Source organism: Ambystoma mexicanum, chromosome 6q (genome assembly GCF_040938575.1).
Source record: "Ambystoma mexicanum isolate Mex_15411 chromosome 6q, UKY_AmexF1_1, whole genome shotgun sequence".
Taxonomy (NCBI): Eukaryota; Metazoa; Chordata; class Amphibia; order Caudata; family Ambystomatidae; genus Ambystoma; species Ambystoma mexicanum.
The window spans coordinates 359,628,310-359,644,514 of NC_090937.1; the positions used below are offsets into that span (position 1 = coordinate 359,628,310).

The 16,205-nt window shown below is 41.7% G+C and overlaps 1 long non-coding RNA gene across 1 annotated transcript in view; it reads left to right on the plus strand.

The window, feature by feature from the left end:
* Positions 1–762: 762 nt before the first annotated feature.
* Positions 763–16,205, plus strand: part of LOC138515514 (uncharacterized) — a 181,825-nt gene continuing 166,382 nt past the window's right edge. The window contains exons 1-2 of the long non-coding RNA XR_011282039.1: positions 763–842; positions 997–1,074. This is a non-coding gene — a long non-coding RNA (uncharacterized lncRNA). The remainder of the gene's footprint in view (positions 843–996; positions 1,075–16,205) is intronic.

Sequence of the window (16,205 nt, forward strand, 5' to 3'; positions counted from 1 at the left end):
TAGTACATACGTATTGGGAAAAAACGAAGGAACAGACTATTCTCAACCAATTGGCGTTACCCCCCATAATTGTTATGAGAACAAGACATGGACACTAAGAAATCACACCAATTGCCGCACCAAGAACGCAATATACATTATCTTGTGTCCCTGCCACTTACTCTACGTGGGTAAAACCACAAGAGAGGTTAGAGTGACAATAGGAGAACACCGATCCTGTATATGCAACCGCGTACCGAACAAGCCTCTGGTAGACCATTTTACCAAAACAAACCATAAGGATGTTGACATTAAATGGTTTGTACTACAAACTATCAGAACACAAACAAGGGGCGGTGATATGGCAACCGGTCTCCATCGTTTGAAACAGCGTTGGATTTATTCCTTTAATCCAGTACGCCAAGGATTGAAGATCTCAGTGAAATGGAACACACTGAACACCAAATAATTCCACATGCCTCGCATAGGGGTCTTTTGTATACTTTACATGTCCGACAATTCAATAAAATACAGGCTCTCTTGGCCGGGTGATCCGCATGGTTCTTTCATGTCCGTATACTTTAACACATGCTTGATCACCGTGAGATACGGCTTTTAGATCGGGGTGCGTATTTTACTTTTACTTCCATTTATTGATTCACCATTAAGTTATCCAATCCTTGAACTACATCTACCATAATGCTGTGCCACCACGTGACACGCAACCAATCTGCTTATTACATGGCAAACGCCGTGTTTACATTATCTCCCTTGACGGCGGTGCACGAAACTGACTACACTGCAGTCTACCTGCACCCGTGGAAAGCAGCCGCGCGGGACTAAAGCAGAACCCTTCTAAACTGGTAAGAGCCTTATTCACATTGCATGTTCCACATAGAGGCGGTTTCACGCTCTTTAGCATGCATTACTTGACCCGCGAGGAACCACACAGCTGGCGAACTTTACGATACGATCGTATAGGGACAGCGCCTTAATACCGCTCTCCTCTTTCTGCAGATGCCTGCCATCTGGGATTTTTGAACGCACGCGCCTATGAAGAGATTCGTGAAATCTGCACATGAGCATAAATCACAAGTGAGTGACTGACCCACGTTTGACCTTTACCATTGAGATTTTTAGCTGTGCAGCATTAGCAATAGCCAGTATTTATGTTTGCCTCTTCCTATGCAGGTGGGCACACGTTTCTTTTTCGGTGCTCCACGTATCTATAACACCAAGCGGCCGAAGTCGCCATCAAGTGATCTAGATGAGTTTGTGGCCCTAACCACAGGATAGTGCCTGTACATTTTCTTTATTATGTAGGAGTGGGTACAACTTCGCTATACATCACGATTGACAGAACACACATTAGGGATCTCTTCCCACTGCCAAGCCACCAGCCCCTGGAAACCCAGAGGAGGTGAGTTTGCCAAACGCAACAGACAGAGAGGTTGCTTCTCACACCATTAAATGGTCTTTAATAAGGAAAAGATGACAGATTTGTTTTCTTAACAATAATTTAGTTTATCTACATCATTTTTCAGAATTGAGGCTCCACCCATCTTTTTTGAAGAGGCACCGTGCACTCCACAGTTGCACTCCGTCCTGAGGAAGGTTGATCAGAATAATGGGGCAGGGGTAATCTGCCCATGTTTGAAACTCAACCGAAACCTTGTCAACGATAGACATTTAACCCTTGCAAACAAACAGAGCGCCACACCTACAAATACTAGAGTGTTAAAGTGACATTTATCTGCTGGACCATGATATGGGAATATAAACTTACCCAATTGTTAGAATGTATGTTCGTATGAAAATGGTATGTGTGAGTGAACAAAGTGTGATGGGAAAAAAACTTTTCTTCTTTTTTGTTGAGCCTGTTTTATTAGGATTGTTACATTTTTCACTGAATACGTGTAATAAATGTGATGTATTATTAAGATTTGAAAACTGAATCAGAATACTATCATCTTTGGTCTAGTTGGTCCATATCCTTCCTTTTTTTGCAAGTGAGAGAGGCCTGACGAGTTAGCTAAAGGCACTGACGGCACATCGGATATTTCCATATCATACATGCTAGAGGAAAGGACCTGTGTACATGATCCCTGTTTTTCCTATGGCAGCACTCCCACCTTATTTGGTGGGCTTCCAGCAGCTCCTAGACCTCCTTTTGCAGTGTTGTTTTGGATTCACTGGATAGCCAATATGGTATATCAGTGCAGGAGTAGCCTTCCTTCTCCTTTTTATGACAAGTGTTTAGCTTTTGCTGCACAAGCCATCCTCCGTGCAGTGCTGTGGGTACACTTTGTGTCCCCTTTTCTGCATCCCAAGTAGCAATTTTGCTACTTTCCAGGCATCCTCTGAACATGCTTGTGGTAGTCGTTGCATTTTTACTGTTTATGGGGGCATCATCTTGTGTTGCTTTCTCAGCCATGATTTTGTATTTGTACTTATTTGTTATTTATTGAGCGCTTTACTCCAAGGCGCTGAACATAAAAATGGTTGCAGCAAAATAATATGTAATTTGGTAGATTAGCAGAAGTGTTTCAAGAAAAGACTAGATGCAATCAAGTGAGAATTAGTTAGGTTAAAAGAAATTGGAAGTGGGAAGTTAAGATTTAGAGAAGTAGGAAATGCATAGTAGGAGGTAGTAGAACCGAGAGGGAGGGTGAGGGAATTCCAATGATAGGGAGCAAGAAGAAAAAAAGAACAGAACTGGGATTAGGCACAAGGGGACGAGGGACTGTTAGCAAGAACTGAGATTGTGACTGAAGAGAACGAGCGGTCGCAGAAGGAGTCCAAGGAGGAAGGATAAATGGGTGCAAGACTGTGGAGGGTTTTAAAAACCATTCAAAGAAAGTTGAATTTTAGCCTGGAGGAAAAAGGTGAAATGGATTCCCAGGGAGGTCACTGGTAGAGAAGACGTATATAAGCATTGAAAATGGATTTAAGAGGAGCCAAACGGGAAAGAGGAAAACCAAACGGGGTCGAAGAGCAGCAAAAAAAGGCAAGAAAACATTGGAGATGAGATCAGAAGTTCGGTAGCGCCAAAGTTCAGAAAAGGGCTGGCTTTATGAATATCACAGAGATGAAAGCAGCATGACTGAGAGATATTTGAGATGTGAGGGGAAAAGGATAAGTCTGTATCAAAGTAAAGACAGAGACTGTGGGCAGCACAGGATAGCGGTAAAGAGGAAGGAGTAAAGGAGACAGAGGAGGGAGGGGAAAGGATGGGAATAGTGGTGACAGGGTGGAAAATAACTTCTGTTTTTGAGGAGTTTAGAACAAGAAAGTGGTCTGGCATCCATGAATTATCAGCAAGTAGGCAGGAAGATAAGTTAGTGTGAATGGCAGGAGTAAAGGTGGGGAAAGAGAGAAAAAGGTGCTGTCGTTGGCATAGAAATGGTGGGAAGACCCAAAGGATGAGATAATAGAAGCAAGAAGAGAAGTGTAGAGGAAAAAAAGAAAGGGCCAAGAACCGTGCCTTGAGGGACACTATGAAGGCGGGGAAGTGTGTGAAAAGAGAACCAGCCCAGGAGACAGAATAGGTACGGTCAGAAAGATAGAAGCTAAACCATGCAAGAACAAAATCGGCAAACCCGAATAAAGCGAGGGAAGCCAAGAAGAGAGTGTGGTCACCAGTGCCAAAAGCCACAGATAGATCTAGAAGTATGAGCAGAGAGTATTGCTTAGGGTAACAAGTGGAAAGGAGAGAATTACAAGCAGAGAGAAGAGCAGTCCCAGTGAGTGGACGTGATAATGCACTCAAGAGGACCATATACCCAAAATGGTCTCTATGCATGTTTTAAGCACTGTTTAAGATGACTTATCCTGTATTTGCTGTCCTACCTTGCTAGGTGGAGAGGACCCCTTTCTTCATGAATCTTGGTGGGATTATTGCAAGAATCCTGCAAAGACTCTCCTTTGTGTGTGAGCTGACAGGAACTAGGGCTTTCTGCCCCATTCTACACTACTCCAGGGTCTTGGATGCTGCTGGGCAGATTATGGGAGGCTGACTGTCCACTATCAGACAGCTAACTGTAAGTATGAATGTTATGTGTCCTTATTGGAGGGATGGAGTTCATCCCAGCCCAGATTTTCGATATAAGGAGACAAGTTGGACACAGAAACCAAGTTGACGACTTGATCTAAGAATACCTGAAGAAGAAGCCCGCCAAATGATGCCAGATGACTGCTGCAAAAAGGATAATTGGCTCACCAAATACTACAATGCCACACACCTCAACCTTCTAATCGACAGGGAAGACCATGGCGATGTACTTTCCTCTCTCACCTGTCCTCTTGAGGTACAGTGCCTGTTTTTGGTAATCTGAGCCTGCATTTTGGATATCCTTTGCAATACCTGGATCCAGCAGTTCATCTTTGCAAGGGCTTCCAGCTGGCTAAACATCCTCGATCTCTGGTGGGATGCTAGGAATCAACTGTTCTACCCTCCACCTGGATATGAACTTACTGAGTGGCCCAAGTCCTGCTGCAGAATTGCAGAGTGCCTCCTGAATCTGGTGCGGACAATGGAAGACATGTATCCAGGAAATCATCTATGAGGGTCTATCCTTCCTATTTAGACCAAATCTGGGTGTCCCACCTACAGTCTGGAGTCTCCACAGGAACCTAGAGACAACCGGTGGGATGGCCCTTGAACCTGCAACCCAGTGTCCCTGCATGGCAAAAACATGGTGAGGTAAATCTCCCCCTGTGATTTACTGTCACCTGGGACTATGCCTAACTTTCTAAGGATTTGTGGTCCTTAGATCACTTGTATCTCTTGAACCGCCCCCCCTCCGCACTGGGTTTGCATCGTGTGCAATATTTTGCTTACCTTAGCTTTCTCTGGGGATGTCGAAGGGTGTTGGTGCTCTGGTCTGTACTTCCATGGGTCACATTTGAACATCGGGGGTGGAAACTGCTTCTCCCTTTACTACACACTGGCTTACGACTCCTACCTCCATCAATTGCTTGTTTTATCTGCTCTTCACTAACTAACATTAGTACTTTACCTGCACTAGCTGAGTGAGCCCAGCTGGACTACTCACATATTTTCTCAATAATATGTTGGGACACCTAAAAGACTACCAAATACTTGGTACAGGCTAGGGCTGTATCTCTGATGTTTTAGGCTATGGTGCCGAGAGCATTATAATGCATATGTTATGATGTGTGTATGAATGCAATTATTGTGTGAATACCTGCTTGTGATTCTTAGGTAGTTTGTTACCCATAGTGGATTTCTGAATTACATTGGAATAGTTATTGTGTGCCTTAGCTTAGTATTGTAATAAACAGTGTTCAGTTCATTTTTATTTCAGAATGCAATGCACCCCATAAGAATAAAGTCAATTAAATACAACTGTGCATAATCACCAAGTAAAGTAAAAGAATGTTCAAAATCAAGATGAAAACCCTCCCCTTGTTCGAACAGCATTATTTAAATATTCTTCTAATAAACAGCACAGTAATGGCTCCTTACACATCATTCAAAATTAAGAGCTTGTCGATGCACCCTAAAATGTATTCCCCTTAAAATTGAAAAGATTATTTTCTCCCAATACCCTTAGGCAATTGAGAAAAAAAAACATAAAATAGACTGCATCTTCGTCCACCTTTACATCACATTTACACCAATATTATCTATTCCTCTGCTCTGTTTACAAGTGACACTATTAACAGACCATCCATACCTTTTTCTGACCTACATTAAAGGCTAAAAAACCCAGATACACTTCAAAGTAGCATTCTTTTGCATCCTCGACCTCACTAGCTCTTGTTATTCTCTCTGTCTATTGCAGAGATTAAAATGAGAGCTCCTGAGTCTATTTATTAATGTACGCTCATAAGAATACTATGGATCCCTCACTAAACCCCTGCCTAAAGTCCCTTCCCATGTGGCCAGGGAAAGGCAGACACTTCCTGATCTTGAAATTGGCGGCGGTGTTCTGCGGAAGGATCGCCTGGGAGGAGAAAAGGCTCAAAGGGAGTGAGAGGATTCTCTGGGATGAAACAAGGCATTTGCCTTCCTCTCAAGAAGATAACTATGTAATGCCAAATTATGTAATGGCTTGTTGTAAAAACCATCTTGCAGTATAACAAAACCACATGTAAACAATGTTAAAACCATTGACAAAACCCTAGACTTTAGAGGGAATAAAAGCCTTTTTAAAACTCCAGAGATGTGTACATCTCAAGACCTCTGTTACACCAATGGGTATAGTGAACAGAAATTCATAGATAATAACAACCCAAAGTCCAATAACCCTCTAAGTACTGGGACGAGGAGGATGATTGGAGAGGTTCAGTATTATAGGAGTGGTCAGTTCACTAATGTAGATTACCCACACCTGAGGGAGACTGAAGAGGAGAGCACGTCTTACCTGGTAGGTCCACGGCCTGTGTGTGACCACGAGAGCTCCTTCCTTGCTCGCATATGCAAGGAAAGTGAGAGACACTCGCGCCTGACTGAAAGAGACTGGAAAAGTACATTTCAAACTGACGTTACCAAACTAAAGCAGCACTCACGAGCAAGAGAGAGAGAGGTTTACAAAGTACTTTCGAATACCAAAATCTTAATAAGCATCAAAATCATATTATACAAAAGCCAACAGACTGTAATGTTGTAAATCTGAAGCTATGGAAACACCAACCATATAAAAAGGCAACATAGTTAAAGGAGAACACCTACAAGCATTGCCCAAGCCAAGAGATGGATAAAACAAGGCAGTTACAAAATAACAGATATTGCCAACCACAGCAAAGGGCCATTGAAAGATTCATAGACATTGGCAATTGTTGCTCATATGTTACACAAACTGTGGTGAAAATGGGTATGAACTGACATTATCCAAGTCTGAAAAGAGAATTAAAAGACCCTTTGCATAGAAGTAATTGGTTACTTGTGTAGTGGGCAAGCAAGAGTGTCACAAAGGCTGCTCTTCTGGTAGAGAGGGATCCAGAGGGAGAGGCACATTATGGTGAGAAAGAGTTTCTCTGAATAGTTATTGGAAGTTTTAAAGCTATAATTTGTTAAACAACATGAAGTTGTGGTAAAACATACGTCAGATGATATTTAACCCCAAAAGCACTTGTGGTTGTGAATTGCTGTTCGGGCAGGTGGAAGTTGAAGAAGTGTTTAAAAGCGGTACTGATAAATATAATATATATTGAAGGTGTTACTAAAAACATTCATGGCAAAAATCATCCTGTCTAAGATCATTATTGATACAATTGATGAATTGAAAAATTGTTCAAAGATGGAAAGGAGCCTTCTATTTTTAGAGTTGGGACTTTCTATTGACAAACTGAAGTTATACCAAGTGGAGTTGGAACTTTTGTTTACAATGTGGAAGTACATTGTTCAGCTAACCTCCAGCTAACCCAGAATAGGGCAGCAAGACTTATCATTGGCCTCAAACCAAGGGACCGTATCTCTCCTGCCTCAAAGCCTTCACTGGCTCCCGGGCTCAGCACAGATCAAATTCAAATCCCTCTGCATCATACACAATGCTATCTGTGGCCAGGGACCACTCTATCTTCAATGCTTCCTGATCAAATACTCTCCTTCCAGACTCCTCCGTTCCTCTGGCACCAACTCCCTGCGTGTTAAGCACTTTGCTAAACAGAGAGCTGGTGGGTGATCACTTTCCTCGGCTGGCTCCCTCCTGTGGAGCAGCCTCCCTCTCCCTCCGTGTCTTGATCAAGACCTCCTTAAGTTCCAAAAAAGTCTTGAGACCTTTCTCTTTGCCTCTTCCTTGTCCTCCTCTCTTCCCTGCTAATCTTACAGTAGCATGACTGATGTGCAGGGTCCGTAAGTGTCCTCGTGGCCTTGACCTCCAACATCTCCGATCCCAGCCACTGTCTTTCTACTGCACTTACTTGGGCTCATCCTACCCATGAGTGGTTGCACTTATGTTCTTCTTTTAGCACTTACCCTTAGCACCTCTCCATGAGCATCATATCACCCTATCCCTCACCTCTCCCACTCTGCACTTACACGTTCTGAACACTCACAAGGCATAGTAGGTTTGTCTCCCCTTCCCTTTATTCTCATTACTTGTTGTACTATTAATGCAATTATTTATCCTTACTGTAATTCATTGTCTACCTTCTCCTTTCCCCACCCTGTCTGCCCTGTGGGCACTTTGAAACAGTTTTGCTAATTATATAAGTAGCTAATAAGTGACCAATAAATAAATAAATAAATAAACATAACAACTGAGTTGGAACTTTTGGAGGGACGAATTGAAGTGGAAACAAACTGCAGTTGAGTATTATTGCAAATCAGGATTTCCTTGTTTTCTTTTCTTGATCTGTGAAACAGAATCACGTTGAAACTTGGGGAAGGGGAATTTTCCCAATTCACAAAGAGAGACTGTGGTGACATTACAAATTCAATCATTATTGTTTGTTGCGAATTGCAATACATTTCCTTGTTTATTTTCCATATGTATAAGTGCAAGGGACAGATATCCTTTGTTACAGTGTTTCCTTTATTTTATTTTAGGCAGGGAAATCCTTGTCAGGGTAGGGATAGTGAGGCATTCATCCAACCGTGTCTTATAATAAAATGGCATTTGTTGAGAAATCTTCACAAAGTTGTCCACCTCACATTTCTGACCCCTCACATAAGACACAGGTTTTCATACCATGCTTAATTGCTTTTTTTAATGAAGTTTGATAATTACATTTTTTGCTATTCCACTTTTGCATAAATCATACATAATGTGTTGTGTTAAGATGGCCTGGGGATTTGTCCGAACTGAAACCCATAACCAAAGTAGAAAAAGAGGTACGGGCGTCCCTCTCCAAGAATGAACACAGATTAATAACCTGTTCTATGGGAAGGTGCCCACTCTAGAGTCTGCAGCCACATTCTAGCTCACTGTACCTTTGACAAAGGAGGAATATACATTTGCATATCAGTCTTTGTCGAGCCCACTTGAGTAGTCCAGCACCGAAATGCCAGGCAACCCTCCCTTGAACAAGAGTACCAACAGCAACCCTAGTCGGGCCTCCTCATTGAGGTAGGGCTGTGCCTCTCTGGGCACAGTGAGTAGGTCAATGGGCTGTGTTTGGGCCAGTAGAGGGACTCCCATACCTTCTTTTGCATATTTGAGGTACTTGGGGACTCACCCTAAGTAACCAGGTTAATCCAGACATGGATCACCTCACTGATGAGGCCCGACTAGCCCGAAACATCTGTCTGGGGTTGTTGTTGGTACTCTTGTTGAGAGGAGACTTGCCTAGCAATCCGGTGCTGGGCTGCCTTTGGGTGGGACAAAGACTGATATGCATATGGAAATGTCTCATCTGTGAAAAGCTCAGTGAGCTAAAGCGTGGTTGAGACTCTCACAGGTGCCATCCACCCAAGAACAAGTCCATGGGCTGTTTTTGTGCCAGAAGAGGGACTCCCAGACTTTTTTTCCATAACCAAAGTAGTTTCAACTTCAAGCAATCTACTTGAGACAATGCTCCTAGCTCTAAATGAACTAAAAAAGTCGGGCCCTCCCTATGGTACTCCTCATAATTTCCCTAAAAACTAATTTTGACTCAGTTTGAAAAAGATAATGTACCATATGACACAGTCTTTGCAGTTTGTATTCTGTGAACGCGTGAAATATGATTTACAGGAAAGTGCCCAAAATATTTCACAAAATGAAAAATAGCAGCATTCCTTGATACATACCATGCGGAAAAGTGTTTTCTCAATATGGTTCACCCATGATAATGATGTCGAAAAGGTGATGCCCAGTTAATCATACTTGTCCACCCGCTCTATCTTTTGATATTTAAACCTTATGCCTTTGGACATCAATTTCCTTTTTCCCACCATCACCACTTTGGACTTTACAATGTACAGGTCATTGGTTGTCATGAACTCTGTACATTTGTTGACAAGGATTTGGGGGGCCTTCGGTGTGTGAGGTAAAAGAACTGTGCCATCCACATATGGTCCTAGTGGATATGGATATAGCGCTACCCCCAGTGCATCACTAATATGAATAGGTTTTTCTCGCAAATCATTGATATTACACAGTAGTTATGGTTAAGTTGCTTAACCCATAGGAAGAGCACTTTTGGGCAGCTTATGACTTTGCCCCTACTGGACAAATCCTCATGAAACGTTGCAAAATATGGCCCCATCAGAGTTATTCTGCAAAGTTTGATGAGGTTTTGTACAGGTGGGGCAAAGTTACAAGTGGATCTCAAAATAAATGCAAAGAAAAAAAAGAATTGCTCATGCCTACAGCCCAAACCGTGGGGTGGATTTTCACCAAATGTGACCCAGGAGCAGCAGCTTGGTCCCGAAAGCGTGCTTTTGTAAATTTGGTGTAAATCCATCCAGTCATTTTTTTTAAAATGGCCAAAAAGTAGGTAAAATAAAATTACAGATATCTGGGTTCGGTCTGCAGACTCACTTCCCTGTTCGGTCCATGGACAAGCCTCCATGACAAGGTCCAGTGAGTGGCGTAATGTCCACAGACATCGGACGCACCCATGATTGGATGGTGAAAAGCGTGAGGTGCGTCATATTTTTGGGAAACAGCAGCCATGTTGGATTCACAGACAGCACCCGTTGTCCACAAACATTGCAGTAAAAACATATTAAAAAACACAACATTGCAGCTGTCAGACTAATGAAACTAGCTCTGAGGAGGTGAGTGGGGATGAAGATGGGATGGGATATGGCCATAAAATGCCAAAATAAACAGGTGGTTATTCATCTTCGATGTTTGCGAACAGTTCGGAGGCAGCCCTGTGATGTTCAAAAACATCTCAGATGTTCGGGGCATATATACATATTTTTGCATTACAGGGTTGGTGAAAGGCAGTTTTTCGATGGCGTACAACTTTGCCACCACTCAATGAAACTGTATGAAAGTTGGTGATATTATTCTAGATGTGGTCTTGAATGTTTGGTGCTGTTTTGCCAAGAGGAAACAAAATTAGAAGGGGGTCTCAAAATATTTTAAAGGCTCATACATTTCGTGCTGTTTCACAAATCTGCACAAATGTTTGCAAAAAGATTTAAGACCCGGATTTGAATGTTTTTGCAAAGTTTGGTGGGAATTTGTGAAGACGGGGTAACATTATAGGGGGGTTTTAACATTTTTAGATGGGTTATAACTTTGCTTCCTTTTGTCGAATGACAAAGTCTGAATGGATTTTGTGAACTGTGAGCTATATTATATGACTATTATACATATGTAAATTTTGCCACTTTTAAACAATAAAACATGGATGGATTTGCAGGAAGGCTGTGCAAGGAGCATTGGCAATGACTTGAAAGCATAGTTTTGAAAATGTGTATGTGTCTTAATTTCTGAAAAGTGTGAAATCCCATTGGTGACTGAGGTATAGCTGGTGGCCATGGGCAGTGGCCAGATTGTGCGAGTCGTGGCCTGAGGCCAGGGGCAGTGACCAGATTGTCTGAGTGATGGAGTGATGGCAAAGGTCATGACTCAGATAATCTGGCTACGGGCCATGACCACGAAAGACTGGCAATGGGGTTAAAGTGGTCATGGCCACCATGGACTGGCTATGTGGTGATGTTTTTGAAAATCAGGATAGATTTGAATGGGAAAATACATTCTGACTGTGGCTAAAATTCTGTCCATGGATACAGCCCGAAGTGCTGCACCGGATTGCATCAACAGATCGTGAGACTATTGCTGTATAGACTCTGAGACAATGCTAATCATTAGATCATTACCAAGCATGCCGAACCAGGTGCCCACATGGTCACCATCCTACCCCTTGACATTATTACCCAACCTTATTTTCGACCATAGTGGGACAAGATATTGGCCTTGGATGCTGGACTAATTTCCACAAACTCACAGCAATGACTGGCCCACAATCCATATGCCGTGAGACATACAGTAGAGAGTTGAATTGCGTGTCGACTGAGTTCTAACAATAAATGTAGCATTAAGAATGGTTTTGAAGACTGCTTGATTACGGCAACAGTTACTTATTGAATAACCCAGTGCTGACAGGGCTCACTCTCCTATTCGAAAGCTAACACTTGAAGAAGGAATGGAACCTTCACAAATGAACCCCATAACCAGCAGTACAGTAATCTGTTTAAAGTACTAGATGAAGTGCAGTGATCTACACATTCTACCACCCTGCAATTATTTGATAATCTTTTACTGTGATTTGATTATTGAGGCATGCAGCATGGCCGAACCCTAGGCTTGAATGGAATGGGAAGAAATATTTTGCTTGCAGCTACAGCCTCAAGTGCTGTACTGAATTATAACAAACCTGCACGAGGAGCATCAGCCAGGATCTGAACGCATGGTTTTGCAAATCTGTTTTGTGTTTTATTTTTCCAAAGTGTTCACATGTAAGCACACAAAATAGTGATATACATGTGGTGCATGGACAATGGGCCTGGCCCTCAGCAAGGACGAATTCCTACTCTGAGTTACTTATTGAGGCATGTGACATGACTGAAGCCATAGGTTGAAATGGGAGATAATAATTCTGATTTGCGGCTGCAGTCCGGAGTGCTGGATGGGATTGCAGCAAACCTGCAAAAGGAGCATAAGCAAGGACCTACAAGGATGTTTTTGCTAATCTGTCCTGTGTTTTATTTTTTGGGAAGTGTGGAAATGCAAGTACAAAAAATAGATATATAACTTTTCTGCCATGGGCAGTCGCCCAAAAAATAGTGATATAAGTTTGGTGCATGGACAATGGGCCTGGACCTCGGTAAGAAAGAATGCCTACTTTGATTTACTTATTGGCGATTGCATCATGGCCGAAGCAGTAGGTTTAAATGGGAAAAATAAATCAGCTTGCGACCGCAGCCCGGAGTGCTGGATGGGATTTCAGCAAAGTTGCAGGCATGCAGCATGACCGAAGCTGCAGGTTTAAATGTGAACAAAAAATCTGCTTGCGGCTGCAGTCCGGAGTGCTGGATGGGATTGCAGCAAAGTTGTGCAAGGAGCGTCAGCGAGGACCTGAAAGGATGCTTTTGAAAATCTTTGCTGTGTTTTACTTTTTGAAATTGTCGAAACATAAGTACAGAAAATAGTGATATAACTTTTCTGCCATGGGCAGAGGGCTTGGCCTTCAGCCAAGACAAATGTCTTCTCTGATTTGCCTAATGGGGTATACACTGCTGATACCGACTCACATAAGTATGTGTTGCAAAAAATATATATATGTTAAAGGAGGTGTACAGTTCCTTCATATAAGTCAAAAGAGGAATTATTAATAACTTGTACACAGTGATGTATCATTCCGAAAGATTTTCACTTATATAAATCTATTAAATTGACAGAAAATACTTAAAGAGATGTTATGGTTAAGAGGTACCCCAACCTTGGGACTCCTCTGCCCCAGCAGTTAGCTAGTGGCTAACAACGGCCTCCCATTTTGGGATCATTTAGCACTTCCCTCCTGGCCTCCCATGAGCACTTGTACATCCGTACTGCCTATTTCATTAATGCACTTCTGTCACTGCACAATGCATATGTGCATTTTTAGACGCACTATGTACACTTCTTTGGTATACGTATGGGAAATGTAGATGCAAAAGATTTGTAGAACATTGTTAAGTGGCAGTTGGTGGGTGGAAGTTTAATATGTTGATAGGCTATATGTAGAGTTTTTGTAAGTGATTGGTGGATGTATGTGTGAATAGTCTAAAGCAGGTAATGAGGGAGTGTTACAAACATAACAGTAAAAAGAGTAGAAGGGCTGTTTTGTGTGATGGTGTGCATGACCCTCTGGGTTTTCTAATAAGGCATGGGCTAGACAGGGGAATGCAGAGACTGTGGATAGTTACAAATGGCAATGGATTATGGTGTTTATTGTATAGTAGGGAGAAGAATTTAGGACAGAAATGTGTTTCTGTGCTTTTTTCTTTTTCTCTAGTATACAATTGTCCATTATTTCCATTAGCATAGTAGAAAATGCTAATGGGAATGTTGGGAATGTTAGAGAATCTTATTGAATCTAACTACTATACTGAAAAATGAGTCTATAAGCTTATATTTATATTTCTATGTTTTAAATGAACCTTTTGTTTTTTGCAGGAGAGGCCAGAAAGTAAGGTGGGGAGGGAAATGAGGGAAGGGGCACCAACCACACACATATGGAGGGGAAGATGTTGTGTGTGTGTTAAATCTAAGAAAGAGTGCAGCGTTTCTGAGTGTTTCTCAAGCTTCTTGATTGGAGCTCAAAAGCACTTTTAAAATTGCTCCCCCCTGCAGAGTGGTGTGTTGCAGTATTTACAGAGTCTTGTTGTTTTCGAAAGATGTGGATCAATAGCCTCTTTTATCGCTTGCAAGGTAGGTAGTGGGATTTTGTTTCCCACAGAAGTAGCATGTGTGGTTACAGCATTGGTTGAGGAAGATGAGCTAGAGGAAGAGACAGCCTACTACTTCCTTGTTTTTGTTCACTGACATGTGTAGCCTAGTTTTTATGATTTACCATAGCAGTGGTATGGTAGTGATTTGATAAATATAGTGGGAAGAGGCCGTACCCACTGGCCATGGCCAAAGACCAATTCTAGTCATCTGGTAATGTTCTAAAATGGACACGGCCATGTCCAAAAACCCTTCCCAATGACCAAGGATAAGTGCCATGTCTAATAGTCTGATAGTGTTCTAACATATACAGTGGCATGGAAAAAATGATGGTATAACAAAACCTTTGATATTCAATGAAAAAAACTTTAGTTGCAGAAACATTAAGGTGAGAACTTAACACAACAATACCCCTGAAATTCAGCTAAAGCCATTTTAACTTCATGCCGCCTGTTGTGCAACCTATATCCACAATGATGACATCACAGATTACATCACTGATGACATCAATAATTACATTTCAACAGTAACCAGCATTATGGATGGCCTTCATTCATGGTCAGTGTGCATGGCCAAATATATTTTAACACATTGATGGGTACTAATCATGTCCTTCAGTCATGGACATTGGCCACAGACATCACCCATGTGCACTGTATATTTTAAAACAACAGCCTTTGGCCTTCACCAATGGCTACAGCTTTCAGCAGTGTCCACTGTATATTATATACATGAATCAGCCACTAGCCATGGGCTTTAGAACAATACTGGCCTTTGGATGCAATCTCTGGCTGTGCCCTCTATATATTCTAATATATAAATGCGCCACTATCCATGGCATTTCACCATGTGCAGTTTGTCCATGAGCAGTTTGTACATCTTTTGGCCAAGTCCACTGTATATTTTAAAATACTAACATGCCATAAGAGATGGACCTAGAATGTGCCCACTGTGGATTATACAACACTAACCAGTCCCTATCTATGGCCTTTGGCTGTGCCCATTGTACATTATGGTTTATAGTCAAAATCTCAAAAATTAAAATCTCGAAAAAAAAGCACGAATTAAAAATCTCGAAAAAAAAAAAATATCGAATGTTTTTTCAATGCGTTTTTTTTACTTACCTGACCCCAAAAACACATATAAATAAATAAATAAATAAATTAAAAAAAAAATCGTACATTATATACTCTAACCAGACAGTAGCTATGGTCTTCAACACAATACTAGCTAGTGGCCACTGCCTTCGGCAGCGCCGACTGTATATTCTAACATATTAATGAGCTCTAGCTATAACCTTTATCATTTATAATGTATATAATTTATGATATAATTCATAATAATTGGTTATTTATAACAAACTTAATACCCAGAGGTTTCTAAGCGTGAACCCAGGGATTGAACCTGTGTTGCTCCGTGCCATCTTCCTTCCAAGGCACCTGGGCTATCCTCCCTTTAGCTATGGCTACTCACTACAGTTTTCAATGTTGCAAACTGTATATTTTAAAACAGTAACAGGCCCTAGGCATGGTTTTAACCATGCACATTGGTATTTTGTAACACTAACTGACCACTGGCTACGGTGTTTGGTAATGGCCAGTGACCACAGCCTTTGTCATGACCAAGCCCATGGCCTCAATTGTTATTAAGAAAATCAAAGCGTGTATGAACTAACTTATTAATCATGTTCTGTCTAATGCCATTACTGATGTAATCTGTTATATACAATGTAATTAGTGTTGTCAGCAGTGATGTCATCAGTGATGCAACATGTGATGTCAGTGTTCTCCTACAACCTGTAATTAGTGATGTGATCAGTGATGTGATCTGTGATGTCATCATTGTGGTCATAGACTGCGCAACAGGGGGTGCAAGGTTAAAGTGGCTTTA